A 16793-nucleotide genomic window follows, 5' to 3' on the forward strand; every position below is an offset into this window, starting at 1 on the left:
TGACTGTAGAGTCCTGGAACAAACTAAGGTGAAATCAAGTTTTCCCTATGTTTTAGGTAGCTCATGATCTAAATTAGATACTCCATAAGTTTCTCATCTATATGGGCTAATTAAACTCAAAGCCAAATTCTATGAAGTCAAGTGTTTCCATGGGTCAATTTTATGCTTAAATCTTTTCACACCATTTTAAATCACCTTGTTACATAATAAACTCTGCACTTTTTTCTTTACCAGCATCATTGTTGATCTTGTAAGTCCTGTTTATTTCAAAACCCCATTGTGACTTACTGACCTCAGTCATCATGAAATACTTGTATTAGCTCATGCTTTGGGATGAGTTTTGTCACGTTATCAGGAACTTGCTTGAATGATGTTTTGGAATGTTATTTGATTTACATTCATTGTTCTAATGACACCATGGACCTTACAAAACTGAGGCAGAAATACAGATATCAGAGAAACTGAAAGAAAAATTTGTTTTCTGAGGCATGCCCTCTGAATGTGGCACTTGTTCAATCCACTCTACATGCGGAGATGTTGAGCTTATGGTTGTTAATGTATTATGAAAGGAAGCAGTATAAGGGTGAAACACTAGAAGACATTTTCAAATAGTGCCTTTTTTTAATGTATTTGTTTCCCAAGGAGCAGACGGTACCAGCAATAGTCCTGTCTGGAACCATCACTGAGCTTGCTCCACAAATGTATGAACTCTTCTGTTTTTGCCCCAGGCACAACAGTTCCGTTATTCATAGGCTTCCATGTGTTTATATGTTGTCACATTGTCATGGGAAGAACAGAAATGGTATGTGAGATTTTCTGAGAATCTTAATTTTTTTTATGATACAGAATTTGAAGCTCTACTTAGGGTGAAAACCTGAAGATTATTACATCATATCTTAAATTAATGATATATCCAATAATGATATGTCTAAAATATATAAAAAGCTCATACAACTCAACACCAAAGAAAAACTGATTAAAAAATGGGCAGAGGTCCTGAATAGACATTTTTTCCAAAGGAGACATACAGATGGCCAACAAACACAAGAAAAGATACTCAACATTAGTAATCATCAGGAAAATAGAAATCAAAACCACAATGAGATATCACTGTGCACCTATCAGAATGACTATTACCAAAAGTTAAGAAATAACAAGTGTTAGAGAGGATGACAGGTAAGAGAAAGTGTTGGAGAAAAGGTTACCCTCATGCACTATTTGCATAGTTCAACCACTAGAGAAAACAATTTGGACATTCCTGAAAAAATTAAAAACAAAACTACCAAAGAATCTACCAATTCCACTTCTGGGTACTTATCCAGAGAAAATAAAAATACTAATTCAGAAAGGTATATGCTCCCTTATGGTCACTGCAACATTATTTACAATAGTCAAGATATGGAAGCAATGCTAGTGTTTGTCAGTGGATGAATGGATAGAGAAGATATGGTATATGTATACAGTGGAATATTAGCCATAAAAATGAATGGAATCCTGCGATTTGCAACATTATGAATGGACCTAGATGGTGTTATTCTAAGTGAAATAAGTCAGACAAATATAGACAAATGTTGTATGACTTAACTTATATGTGGAATCTAAAAAACAAAGCAAATGTACAAATGAAACACAACAGAAGCAGACTTGTAGATTCAGATAATAATCTAGTGGTTGTTGGGGAGAAGTAGGGAAATGGGTTACTATGAAGGGGATTAAGAGATTCAAATTTCTGGTTATAGAATAAGTAAGTCACAGGGATGTGGGTAAAACATAAGGGATATAGTCAATAATATTTTAGTTTGTATGGTGATAGATGGTGATTAGATGTGGTGACCATCTTGTAATATATATATTACTGGGGTGATCATTTTGTAATATATATAAATGTTGAATCACCATGTTGCACACCAAAACTAATGTAATATTGCATGTCAACTATACTTCAGTAAAAGTTGTTGAAAGCTCACCATATCAGGTACACTGTATATTTTTTTCTTTTGATCCCAGTGGTTCCTATTAGCAATCAGAAGAATTGCATGTATATATATAGTGAGTAAGAGAGAGAAACTATCTATCTATCTAGAAACTATCTTCCTTTTTTCCTTTCTTTTATTGTGTTATGTTAGTCACCATACAGTAACATCATTAGCTTTTGATGTAGTGTTCCATGATTCTTGGTTTGTATATAACATCCAGTGCTCCTTGCAATCCATGCCCTCCTTAATACCCATCTTAAAGTCAATATATTTTATTTTCAAGAATGTTCAAGGAGCATCCAAATTGAAATTTCTCTTTGTAGCCATCCTTATTGTATTCCTAGGGCCTGGGAAAATATGTGTAATTTATTTGTCTTTATTCTAGGTTTTAGAAATACAGATAAATCAGAAAGTCAACTATTTTCTATTCCTCTTCTTTCTTATCAGAAAATAAACTGCTAGCTATTTCTCTTCTAAAAGCAGCACTTATTAAAATTTCATTCAGCATTTGATCTTTTGCTCTGACACAGGAGGTTAGATAATGTCCAGGAAAATTCTTGCAAGTCAATAGGTCCTTTTCCATGCATATTTCATCACTGATATTTTGCTACCCCCTTGATTGGAGGTCATACTCTACTAGAAGCATGACCGTGACACCAGTCAACTCTACATGAGATCTTCTTCTTGAAGCTTGCAGAGTAGTCCAACAAAGGTCATTGAGCTTTTAACAAACCACATTGAAATTTTGGCTCTTCACTGGGTTGGTATTTTTATGGTATTTTTTGTAGGTAATTTAAATTATGCAATTAGGTAGATTCCTGAAATAACTCAGTTTGGATGGGCTAAATATTTCTGGTCATTCATTTTAAAAGAAATTAGCCGTTTGACTCTGACATCTTACTGTGATAGAAAATGACTTACTCTTTATGCCATCAAAGGCAAAATTGTTGACCAAAGGAGAAATACAGTTAGATAGGAAAAAAAAAAAATCTACTTAGGCTATTTGTAAGAAAATGTATTTGTGTTATATTGCCGGACAAGACAGGCAGAGTTTTCTGTAAAATCATATGCTCTAGTCTGCCATCTTAAAATAGAGATAAGTTTTCTTTTCATAATCATTTAGTTTTTTACAATTGCTATAAATAGTAAAAAATGGGGAGTAAACATAAATCCATAAGATTTTATTCCCTAACAAATAGTTTATAAATCATAACAAATTGTACCTCCTCATAGCCTTTACATTATTTTATTGATAAAATAAAAGCTACTTAAATGCTTAGTCAGTGCAAATGTGGCATACTTACTGTGTCTGGAAAGTCTTTTGTTTCAGTTAAGAAGGTATTTGGGAAGTTCTCTTATCTGTTTACTGTGTTGTTGGCTGTTGTGAAAATAAGCTTGTTGATAGTTGATAAGGGGAATTTTTCTTTAAAATATCAAGATACTTTTACAACAATTTTTCTTCTTGGTATTATTTTTCTATCCTCTATCCCTATACTTGCTGCCAGTTCCTGTATGTCCTCTTCATTAAGAGTATGCCAGCTTTGGGGACTTGATTCACTCTAGTGGGTTGGTTTTTATAACACAGCAAAGAGAATTTTAAAAGGGGTTTTACATGTGGGGTAGAAGGATACTTTCAAGGACTCTTAGAATGATTGGCTGCATAATTTGTGGACATATTGCAAAATGAAAATGCAGAATTTCTTGTTTAAATATTATTAAAAATTTCAATATGCTGACAAAGCATTAAACCATGTGGGGGTCTTTTGTGCCTACATAGCTTGGTGCCCATAAAATCTGTCTTGGCTCCATATCCTAGGAACCTCTTAATCTCTTTCTCTTTTCTTTAAGTCACTAAGGTATGCCTGTTCTCTCATTTGTTGTAGACTTTGAGCAACTTTCTTCTCCTTTCAATAGTTGAAATCCTTACTTCTACCTTTCAATTTTTGATTGATGTGCTGCCTCTAAACTGTCCAAGAGCACTGTTTTTGTCAACTAATTCTAGAACATTTTTCAATTTAACCACCTCTTTGATTTTCCTTCTCCCTTTTGAACGAAGGTTTCCTCCTACTCTGCCTGTGTGATCTTGTTCCAACATCTGTTCTTTGTTTTTAATGGAACACTCTCATTGCCCTGGGATGTTAAATGTGGGATAGGTCACATGTCTAAGATTTGTTAGGAAGACTTGATAGCAGCACTAAGATATCATTACCATCATGTTCCTCTTTCCCTACACTCAGATTTTGGAGAGATATAAGAACCGAATACATATTTTTAAATTTCTGGACCCATAAACATTTAACTCTGAATTTATGACCTCATTTCTACCACTGTGAACAGTACTAGATAGTAGCTTAGAAGGAGTCTAAGGTTCCTATTCACCATCATTGGAAACTCTTAAGAAAACCCTAAGTCTTTGCCTTCCTTTTTTCTCTTTCCTGCCCTACTGAGATCATTTTAGCTCTGTAGATCAAAAGATAAGGAGGAGGATATCTCAACAGAAGAAAGAGGAAAAAAGATGTTTTAAAAGGGTACCCTCGAAACTAAAGGTAATCATGAGATCAAATTAGTTCAGCTCCTTACATATACAGCCCAAACAAGTAAAGCCCAAAACTAAAGAATGCAACACTTTTTTCAACAGTATTCTTCCTAATGGATATATCTTCTCTACTTGACAGTAGTTCAAGGCTTTGAGCAAAGGGGAGGAGCAAGGTCAGCCATATTTCCTCCTAGCCTTTATGTATCCCAGAATACTTCAAAATTTCTGAAGCATCTTCTTAATTCCTTCCAATAACCCAATAAGTTAAGGTAGGTATCAATCACTTATTATTAATGTGAGAACTAAGGCTCATTTGACTTAGCTGATATTTCCAAGCACTATAAAATTAATTTGTAAATATTTGAGGAAAACTGAGAATTCTCAAATACCCAATGAACAATCTTGCCTTATATTGCTGCTAGCATCAAGATGTTTGTCACTATTGCCACTGTCTTTGTACATTTCTATGCTATTTCTACATACACTATCGTGTGGGTCTCTCTAACTTTATTTGTGATCTTCTTTTCCTTTACCTATTTATCTTTCCTAAGCATGATACTTCTTTAGTTTATATTTATGTAACTTAAAAAAACTGATTTTCAAGTATTTTAATTAAGTTTTTTTTGAGACTTGTTACTTCAGTAGTGAGGCAAGATAGCAATTACTACAATTTTAAGCTAAACCAATAACTGTAGTTCTATATGTGGCTGGGTGCCACATATAATCTCTCAAAGTTGCTCTTGGTAGTTACTTGCCCTGAGCTATTTTGTTAGCATTAAACATCATCCTCACTTAGATAAGGGTCCGAAGATTGCACAGTTGCTTAGTTATTTGCTTTTTTTTTTTTTCCATTGCTTCCCATTTAAGCCAATAACTAAAGGAACAATTAGGACTTTGGTTGTGTGAGAGATGTGTTTTATTTGGCATGGACCCTAATGATCAGATAATGAACAGCTTCATTTCTATCAAGAGGATATTCTAAAGAATGGTTTCATTTCTTAATGCTGACCCTCACTCTGAGAGGCAGAATGCTCTAATCATGATAGTTAATGACCAATAAGTGGCCATTTGTCACATTTTCACTCTTTACTTCAGGCCTCAGCCAAAACCTCTAACATAAAGGATTCAAACTATGATGAAATGCTTTCACAGGTAATGATGAGAGAGATGATGAGAATTCTTAGGCCAGGGTTCATGCTCCATATGTTCTCTGTAGTAATCATGTTGAAAAATAGTAGTTTGGTTCTGAAGCGCTACAGAGTTTGATTCACTGGACATTTATTGACTACTCTGTATGTAACTCATAAGAGTAGAAAGAGAAATGAATATCAGAACACAAATATCTGTCTCTAATAAACTCAGTCTGTAGTAGGATGTCAAGATTTTTTTTCTCTCAAGATTTTATTTAAATTCAAGTTAGTTAACATATAGTGTAGTATTAGTTTCAGGGGAAGGAGGATGCCAATTCTAATCAAAATTTAAATGAAATAGTTTAAGATTAACTTGGTTACTAGATTGGTGTGCAGAAAATATTATAAACTCAGAGAAAGCATCAGGAGTCTCTAAAAGTTATAAAGACCTTTAAATTGTTTCTTATGTACCCTTGGCTTATGCATACTTGACTTTGACTATAAACATAACCCAACATTTGAAAGTTCACAGTTAAATTGTGGAAGTCCGTTAACTACATGATTAAAGCTGATTTGTTATGTTTAAATTTCCATAATCCATTTACAAGGTTTACCCATTTAAAATCTCTAAATTAGCAGTTTTCTCTGCTTCTATTATTCAGGTCATTGCACCTTAGATAAGTTAAATGTTTAAGCGTTCCCTATAAAGAAAGCAAACAAAATTTAAATATCTGCCATAGGAAGGTCAAAACAAGGAAAGTCATCATCAGTAGTCTGAATAGAAGAAGCTTCTATTAATGTTCTACTTCATCTTCCCCTTCCCCTCATCATATATAATTATAACTGAATTAATGAAATTTTGTGAAATATTTCCTTTTAAAATGAACATTTTAATTCTAACCAGAAATTATAATTTATAGAATTTAGGTCATTTGGGATTTCTTTGGCCCTTAGTATTACCAGTAACAAAGGCACTGGAGAGACTTCTGCCAGAAGGCAGTATAAGAAGATTCTGAACTCCCCTCATCTCATGAACACTTCAGATCTACAGCTAAAAATGGATAATTTGCTTCTGAAAAAGATCTGAAAACTAGATGAACTGCTTCTCCACAGCAAAGGATAAAAAGACCACATGGAGAGGGTAGGAGAGTCAGACATGATATTGCCCAAATCCCATCTCTTGGTGCAGCAGCACATAGTAGGGAGGGAACTTAGCAGTCTGGCAGTTCTATTGGAGGAGTGAGGGATTGGTGCCCCATATCTAGCACCCTAACCCTTGGAATCTGCATTGGAGAGACAAGCCCCCAAAATGTCTGGCTTAGAAAATCAATGAGGCTAATGTCCAAGGGACCTAAAATGCTAGAGGAAACTGAAATTCCCCCTCTAAAGGGCTTGCAGGTGGTTTCCCTCACCATGAGATCCAGGGAAAATTAGCACTTTGAGAAGTGTCTAGGTTATATGGAAAGAAAATTCATTTGCTAATTTAAAAGCATCTTCTGGAGGGGCAGGGGTCAGATGAAACTCCTCCTAAAGATGGAGGTGCTGGCAAATACCAGTTTTGCACTATCTATCCACCCTGCTAGCATAGCACAAGTGGATGAGCTTGGTTGTGGCACCTTCCTGCCACCTTTCTCAAACAGGTGGGGTTTGAGTTATCATGGCAGTTATCATGGCAATCCCATTGCCTTGTTGAAGCTGGAGAGCACAGGTTTTGCTACATTCCCCTACTCCCTGGCTGGGGCTGGCAAGTATAAGTAGTCACAATATTCTGCTCCTGGCCTAAAGCCAGCACATGCACACAGACAGGGCACTTTCTTGCTATATTCCTGAAACTGGAGAGTGCACACAGTCAAGACATTTTCCTGCTGCCTTTCTGAAGCCAGTGAGTATGTCTTACCCCTTATGTTCTTTAACAAAAGCTAGCAGGCATGTATAGTTTACATAGGGGACGCCCCTTGATTAGGCATCTGGCCCTGGTGGCCAAGGGAGCTGGCAAGCCTTAGCTCCACAGAAATTTAAGAATTGGGAAGTCACATTTTGTTGGGCCATCACCCCCAGGGCACTGCATAAACAGCAGACTGAAAAATAACCCTAGTATTCTTGGAAAAAAGACCTATTTACTTAGCCTGGAGATTTAGTTTAACGGACAGGCTTCAGGTTTCCCACACATCTAGGGTGCATGGAGGTGCTCCTCGTGAATGTAAACAGGGAGACACCATCCTTGTGTACCCCATTGTCCTCACAATAGCTTGATGAGACCTCCCCAGAAGAACCCCCAATTTTTGTGACTGTCATCCAGGGGACACCTCCTGATCTATTCTGGAGTCCTTCAGGGTCTGTGGCCCCACAGGACTATATATAGTTTCATACTTTAAAAGCTGCTGCCTCTGGATCTGGCTTCTGATCAGCCTGAAACTAGCTGCTAAATAAGATTTCTCCATTTGGAAAACTGACAGGTCTTTGCATACATTCACCAATGGGGAAATATCAAGACTAAATCAAGGTATTTAGACTTTCCCTAAGGTTTGAGAGAAAACCAAGAGAAAGGACAAGGTTGAATGAGGATTATTAACATCTATAGAAGACCACTCTTTCCAGACTGAGAGAGGTGGTTCCTGACCCTAATACATAGAAACAAACACAGAGAGCCAAGCAAAACGAGGAAACAAAGAAACATATTTCAAATGAAAGAACAAAACAAAACCTCAGAGAAAGATATTAACAATATAGAGATGAGTAATCTGTCTAATGGAAAATTCAAGATAATGGTCATAAAGATGCTCACCAAACTCAGGAAAAGAATTGCTGAACACAGTAGAACTTTAACAGAGATAGAAAATATAAAAAATACCAAAAAGAAGTCACAGCTGAAGAACACAATAACTGAACTGAAAAATACACTACAGTGGTTCAATAGCAGCTAAGATGATGCTGAAGAGCATCTCAGCAAGTTGGAAGACAAAGCAATGGAACTCACCCAGACAGAATAGCAGCAGGAAAAAGAAAAAAAAAAAAAGAATTAAAAAAATGAAGATAACTTAAGGTATCTGTAGGGCAAAGTGGTATAATATTCACATTATAGGGGTCCCAGAAGAAGAGAAAGAGACAGGAGTAGAAAACTTATTTGAAGAAATAATGGCTGCAGACTTCCCTAACCTAGGGAAGAAAACAGACATCCAGGTCCAGGAAGCCCAGAGAGTTCAAGTAAGATGAGTCCAAAGTGACCCACATCAAAACACATTACAATTAAAATGTCAAAAGTAAACCTAAAGAGTGAATCTTAAAAACAACAAGAGAAAAACAAATTGTTACATACAGGGGAAATCATAAGGCTATCAGAAGATTTCTGAATAGAATCTTTGCAGATCAGAAGAAAGAGGCATGGGATATTCAAAGTGTTGAGAGGAAAAAAGAAACTTCCAACCAAGAATACTCTACCTGGCAGGGCTATCATGCAAGATTAATAAATAAAGAATTTTTAGATAAGCAGAAGCTAAAGGAATTTATCACTACTAAACGTTAGAAGAAATGTGAAAGGGACTTCTTTAAGCTGAAAATAAATGGCCCTAATTAATAACAAGAGAATATACAAAAGGAAGAATCTCATTGAAGAAGGTAAATATATAAAAAAAGTAGTGGATTAATCACATACAAACCTACTGTGAGGATTAAAAGACAAAAGTGCTAAAATTAATTAAGACTACAGTAATCAGTTAAGGGATACATTAAGTAAAAAGATGTAAAGTGTGGCATCAAAAACATGGAAGGAAAGCAAAAGTGTAGAGTTTTAGAATGTATTCAAATTTAATTTGCTATCAACTTAAAATATATTGTTATGTATTTAGTTGGTTACATTTGAACCTCATGATAGTCACAAAGGAAAAACTTGTAATAAAGACACAAAATAAATGAAAAAGGAACCTAATTATAACACTAAAGAAAGTCTTCAAACCACAAGGGAAGAGAGCAAGAGAAGAATAAGGGGACACAGAGGAACCACAGAAACAACCAGGAGCAATGAGCAAAATAATAAGTATGTATATCTATGTAAATTACTTAAAATGTAAATGGACTAAAGTCTCCAATTAAAAGGCAGAGTGGCAGAATGGATTAAAAAACAAGATACACAAACGAACAAGCAAGATACATGTATATACTGCCTACAAGAGATTCACTTTAGCTGTAAAGATGCAGTTTGAAAATGAAAGATTGTAAAAAAAAAAGTATTCCATACAAATGGAAAAAAGAGAACTGGTATAGCTATACTACAAAGTAGACTTTAAAACAAAGAATGCAGCAAGTAGCACTCTATAATGATAAAAGGGTCAATCCAGCAAGAAGATAAAACACTTATAAATACATATGCAAAGTATGTAAAGCAAGTGTTAACTTTGCATGGTGATAGATGATAGCTATACTTACTCTGGTAATCATTTCATATTATATACAAATGTTGAACCATGATGTTGTACACCTGAAATTAACATACTATATGTCAATTATATTTCGATGAAAATAAAATAAAGAAGGCATATTTATACTAGGCTTATTATTTTAAAGTTTAGTTGGATAATACATCATAAGAATGGATGTAGAATATATGGTATGTCATATTCAAGTGAAAATGACACTTTAAGGTATTTCAGTTCTAAGAATATTTTTCTCTAATAATTTATATATTATGCTATTAGTTAGATGGAATAGTAGGATAACCATAAAAAGAAATTTAAAAAAGTACATTGATTAAACTCAAAACATCATTGGTTACCAAATAGTCACCCCAAAAGGGTTTTGGTAATAAGAGAGAAATAACAGTCATTGCTTATTTTTCTTAGTGATTATCTAAAATTACAGAAAAGTATCAACATAGAAAATTATCAATCAATATTTAAGCCTTATGGTAATTTTTATAATGCTTATAAGAATTTTTTGATTCTTTAAAGAATTATTTATTTACTTAGTGTCTGCGGAGGGTGTCAAATTTTGTGGGAGATAAAAAATATCTCTCCCAAGAACCTTAAAATCTGTTGAAGAATTAAAATGTCAATATAAATAACTGCAAAAGCCTGTAAAATATAAAAGGACCACAACTGAGGTATAGAATGAGTAATATGAATATTGAATGGTGGGAGTGTTGTTCTCAACTGACAGAATAGGGAGTAAGTTGAACCACCAAAGATTCTGCAAAGTAACACTGCGATGAGGAGGACACTATAGGGATGATATAAGGCAAACACTGAGTGACACCCTGTAGGGAAAAAGGGCATAGCAAAGAGGAATTGGAGAAGAATAGGAGCTAAAAAGTTTTGGAAAATATGTGTGAGTTTTTTTTTTTTAATTGACATAAAATGTATTACTGGTTTCAGAGGTACAGGTCTGTGATTCATCTGTCTTATATAATACCCAGTGCTCATTATATCACATGCCCTCCTTAATGTCCATCACCCAGTTACCCCATCTTTCTACCTCCTTCTCCTCCAGCAACCCTCAGTTTGTTTCCTATGATTAAGAGTCTCTTATGGTTCGTCTCCCTCTCTGGTTTCATCTTATTTTACTTTTTCCTCTCTTCCTCTATGATCCTGTGTTTTATTTCTTAAATTCCAAATATCAGTGAGATAATATGGGAAACAAAGGCAAAAATGAACTATTGGAACTTCAAGATAAAAAGCTCTTACATAGCATAAGAAACAGTTGGCAAAACCAAAAGATAACTGACTGAATGGGAGAAGATATTTGCAAATGACATAGCAGATAAAGGGCTAGTATCCAAAATCTATAAAGAACTTATCAAACTCAACACCCAAAGAACAAATAATCAATCAAGAAATGAGCATAAGACATGAACAGACATTTCTCCAAAGAAGACATCCAAATGGCCAACAGACCCATGAAAAATTGCTCCACATCTTTTAGCATCAGGGAAATCAAAATCAAAATCAAAATGAGATACCACCACACACCAGTCAGAATGGCTAAAATTAATAAGTCAGGAAATGACAGATGTTGGTAAGTATGCAGAGAAAGGGGAACCCTCCTACACTGTTGGTGGGAATATAAACTGGTGCAGCCACTCTGGAAACAGTATGGAGGTTCCTCAAACAGTTGAAAATAGAGCTACCCTATGACCCAGGAACTGCACTACAGGGTATTTAACCCAAAGATACAAATGTAGTGATCTGAAGGGGGCACCTGTATCCCAATGTTTATAGCAACAATGTCCACAATAACAGAACTATGGAAAGAGCCCAGGTGTCCTGGGACAAACAGACGATGGGTAAAGAAGATGTATCTCTCTCTCTCTGTCTCTACACACACACATACACACAATGGAATACTACTCAGCCACCAAAAAAACCCAAAAATGAATTCTTGCCATTTGCAACAACATGGATGGAACTAGAAGGTATTATGCTAAGCTAAATAAGTCAATCAGAGAAAGACAATTATCCTACGATCTCATTGATATGTGGAATTTATCTGTGAGCTTATGTATGGACAACCTTGAATGCCAGGTCGAAGAGTAGAATCCCTCAGTTCTATTTCTTGAATGTATTTCAAGCTCTTTACTCTCTGTGTTGCATTGAATCTGTGAATATGAAAAACAAAACAACAACAAAAAAACCAACCCGCCAGGGCAATGTGGTTTCACCCCTCAGGAAGTTCACATTGTAGATTTTCCAGATGTGATGTTAAGAGTGGGTAGGTTAGGTGGACTATTTGATACTTGCAGTCAGTGGAGCTATGGAGTAGGATTTAGGAATAATTCAAGGCAATGTGTAAAAGAAAAAGTGGACAAGACTTGGCCCATATAACCTCAGTGCCAGCCGTCCCAATTTTTTATTATGTTTGCAGGTTGGTGTGAAGAAGAAATCTAATTGAAATAAAGCTTTTTTTTTTTCTTTCAGGAATCCCAAATTAATGTTCTGATTTCATTTAAATGAAGGTACTCTGACATAGAGTAGTCCTTAGAATGACTTATTTCTTTAATATGCATAACTGCACTCACTAATGAGGTAGAGGCATGGTGCCAGATTGTGAAAACACCAGTGTTCTGCCTTCTTAGGAGATCTCTCAGCAGCTCAAGATCATAGTGAGAGAAAATAAGTGACACTAAGGATTTGGTTGACTGGGGAGAGTGATGGAGGAAAGTAGGAAAAAGAGATTTTGTTGAAATTAAAGTATGGAATAAATAGGTGTAAAATTAAAAGTCACTCGTAACAGCTTTAGAATAAGGAGACACATATCTTCCTCAACTTACCACAAGGTTATGTCTCAATAAACCCATCATAAGTTGAAAATATCATAAATAAAAATGCATTTAAATGCCTAACTTAGTGAATATCATAGCTTAGCCTAGCCTCTCTTAAATGTGCTCAGAGCATTTACTTTAGCTTAGGTTGGGCAAAATCACCTAAACCAATGTCTACCTGATAACAGAGTGTTGAATATCTCATGTAATTTCTCTAATACTCAACTGAAGGTGAAAAACAGAACATTTGTATGGGCACAGAATGGTACCCCAATGTTCATAGCAGCAATGTCCACAATAGCCAAACTATGGAAAGAGCCCATGTGTCCATGAACAGATGAATGGATAAAGAAGATGTGGTATCTATATATATGGTAATGCAGTATCTACTGCACATTGTTAGCCCAAGACAAGATTAAAATTTAAAATCTGAAGTATGGTTTTTACTGAGTGCATATCACTTTTGCATTACTGTAAAGATGAAAAAACTGTAAGTTGAACCATCATAAGTCAAGGACTTTGTGTATGGTATACTTAAAAAGTAAATGATTATTCTAAAATTCTGCTATTGAATTATTAAAGTAATTTAACTTTCCTCCATTTGGTAGGCAGGATTCTTGAATGTCCCCTAAGATTCCTACCCCACAAAGGGTATACCCTATATAATCCCTTCTCTTTGATGGTGAATGGAACCTGTGAATATGATGATGTTTCCCCTGTGAAATAATTAAATTTTATGGCAAAAGTGAAGGGATTTTTGCAGATGTGATTATAATTCCTCTAATCCATTAGCTTTTACTCAATCAGAAGGGAGATTATTCTGGGTGAACTTTAAGAAAGAATCTTGAAGTCAGAAATGCTGTCTGCTATTGGCTTTGAAGAAGCAAGTCACCATGGGTGTTTTAGCTGAAAACAGATGACTTTTGCTAATGAACAGATGAACTTGGAAGAGGATTCCAAGGCTCAGATCTGGCCATTGTCCTGGCTGGTTCTTGTTTGTTCCCTTTTGTCACATCTTGGGCAGAGTACCTAGCTGAGCAGAATTCAGACCTTTGACCTACAGAAACAGTGAGATAATAAATGGGTGTTATTTTAAGTTGTTAAGTGTGTGGTAATTCGGTACATAGTAATAAAAAAAAAATAGGACACTTCTCATTGGATATATATTCTGAGGGCAGGAAAGCGGGGATAATATATTTGGAAAATATTTTTTACCAAATATCAAATGAAAATCTACTGATAATGCTCAATGGATTAGTCAGCCTAAAAAGATCCCATCTAAGTAGACTTCTTCCCCAACATCTGGCTCTTTCAAGAGGTAGGTATAATTTGGGACGTAACAGGCCATCAAATAGGGCATAAAATGGCCTTGTAGTACTGTGACAGAGAAAAAAAGATTCCCCTCTTTATCACAGTTGATTATCATTGGGACATTATCATTCGTTTGCTAATGGGAGAAAATACATTATTTTGGTTAGAATTGGACTTGGATTTATTGACTTTATTTATCAGTTAATTGTCAGTTGAAAGCACAGCTATATAACTTATTCTATCTCTTTGTTTCTGTCTGGAAAATATACATATTTTTACATTGCACTGAGGAATGTGATTAAGAATTAAATCAAGAATTCATGAATCATATTGACATAGAAATAATGGTCATTAGTTTTATGTGAGTCTAATATTTGTGGAGGGTTTTGTTCCCACCTCTCCATTCCCCTGCTTGATTCCTGGCATAACAGAAATTTAGTTTTTGAAAAGGATGAAGAAATTAATAAAATACTGTAAGCAGAGTAAAGTTCCAGTACATGGCAACCTTTAGGAAGGAAAGGAAAAGAGGGTAGTTCTCTATCAGTAAAATGGCAAAGGATTCAGTTATAAGAAGTGGTTCAGTGTGGCAGTCAACAGCTTTATTTGTCCCATAAATGTTTCTTCAGGAGGAAGAAACATGCCTGGGAAGGATGCTTCCTTCATCTCTTTCTTCTAATGGCTCGATTTGAAGGCCAATGCCACATTGCAACTGTAAGGAATGAAAAACAGAAAGTAACATAATTTTCAAGAACCTGAATCAGAGGCTGAGTAGAGATTGGGGGACACCTAAGTGGGGAGAGCAGAGGAATAAGAAGGGAAAGAAAAAAGGTAGGAAGAAAAAATATATATCCTAATGTCTTTGATGAATGTATCTTGCATTGTCTATTGAGGAAGAAACATAAAAAACGGTTTGACATTTCTCTTGAATTCTATTTCTGCATTTGATCTTACAATTTTACAACTCTTTAATAATGGAGCATACTTTTAGTTCTTTCAAACATTAAAGTTTAGATATAAGGTTACACTTTTTTGTTTATTAGGATTCTAAGAACCTGGAGATAATATAAGTCAACAAACAGGACTTCAAGTGTTTTGTATTAATAAGAGACAGAGTATTATATCTTATAGATATGTGTAGATGTGAGCAGTATAAAATACAGCAACATTTTCTATCAAATTCCTTTAAATAGTGCATATTTTGTCATATTAAATAAAACCATAAAAAATAAAATTATAAGAGTTTAGTAATAGTCTTCTCTATTTTGGTAATTATATGGATGCCTTGAACTCAAATCATCCTAAAATTGCCAGGCCCCACCACCTCTGAACTCTTTTTTTTTTTTTTTTTTTTTTACCAAAACAAAACAAAACTTAATTTACAATTGAAAACTTAAACAGAAAACTTGGGTTCTGAATCTGTGACACTTCCAAGGTCTTGATCAAAAAGGGCCGCAGCAGGCAGGGAAGCAAACACAGGGGCCAATCCGGATTATCTTACTCAAGAGCATCACCCAGAGCAAGGAAGGCCCACAATGGCAGAGAGGTGAAGGTCTGATCAGTCTTGCTCTGGACTACATCTCCCCACACTGTGAGATAACCACAGGCAGCTTGGGCTTATTGTTGGGGCCTGTGGGAACTTTCTCGATCTTTCGCATCACTAGAAGTCCATCAATGATTTTTCCAAACACTACATGTTTCCCATCCAGCCAATCACATTTAGAGCAGGTGATGAAGAACTGGCAGTCATTTGTACTGGGACCACTGTTTGCCATGGAAAGCAGTCCTGGAGCTGAGTGTCTAAGTTTAAAATTTTCATCTGCAAATGGCTCCCGGTAAATACTGGCAACTCCAGTACCATCTCCATTAACAAAATCCCCACCCTGAATCATGAAATCCTTTATGACCCTGTGGAAGGTGCTCCCTTTGTAGCCTATCGGAACCCCATCTTTTCTGAATTCTCCAGTGCAGAACTGCCTAAAATTCTCAGCCATCTTGGGCACAACGTCCACAAAGCCAGTTGATGGTATGGGAATGGGATGATTTCATCTATGCCCTCAGCTGCCTGGGTGGATATCCACTTAATCAGAAATGGAAGGTAGAGTGAAGAAGTTGAGGTCATAGCGAAGGAGAAGACTCATAGCTATTCCATGACACCACAGTGAAAGGGTTTCTTCTCCCTGTTCTACAGTGTTCCTTCCTGAATCATATCCAGGTAAGTGTTTTTCATCCTTTTACAAAATTAGAATTCATAAGAAATTACCGGGCTTATGATCTTTTACGGTATAAAAAATAGACACAAATATGCACTTTCATAGTCACTTAGATTTATTCAGCTTAAAGTTTCACATTCTCTTGATTGTCCTTCCTCTTCTAACCACAAACTGACCAGCTATGGGCTTAGGTTCTCTCTAAATTTTCTGAAAAACACAACTGTACTTGCCATTACTACTTAATCAAAAACCAAAGGAGCTTCTACCACATAATTTTGTCCTGAAAATGCAGAATATTTTCCTTTTGGCCTCTCTTCAAAAATATCCTCCTTTAATTATTTGGGTGCTAATTCATTTATGTATTCTACAGAGACATACAGA

At 35.5% G+C, this 16793-nt stretch overlaps 1 pseudogene across 1 annotated transcript; it reads right to left on the reverse strand.

The window, feature by feature from the left end:
- Positions 1–15545: 15545 nt before the first annotated feature.
- LOC111148395 lies at positions 15546–16210 on the reverse strand (annotated as a pseudogene). The gene has a single exon (XR_002640693.1). The product of XR_002640693.1 is annotated as a peptidyl-prolyl cis-trans isomerase H pseudogene (transcript).
- Positions 16211–16793: the final 583 nt, after the last annotated feature.

Source organism: Enhydra lutris, unplaced genomic scaffold (assembly GCF_002288905.1).
Source record: "Enhydra lutris kenyoni isolate GAN:26980312 unplaced genomic scaffold, ASM228890v2 scaffoldscaffold19, whole genome shotgun sequence".
Lineage (NCBI taxonomy): Eukaryota > Metazoa > Chordata > Mammalia > Carnivora > Mustelidae > Enhydra > Enhydra lutris.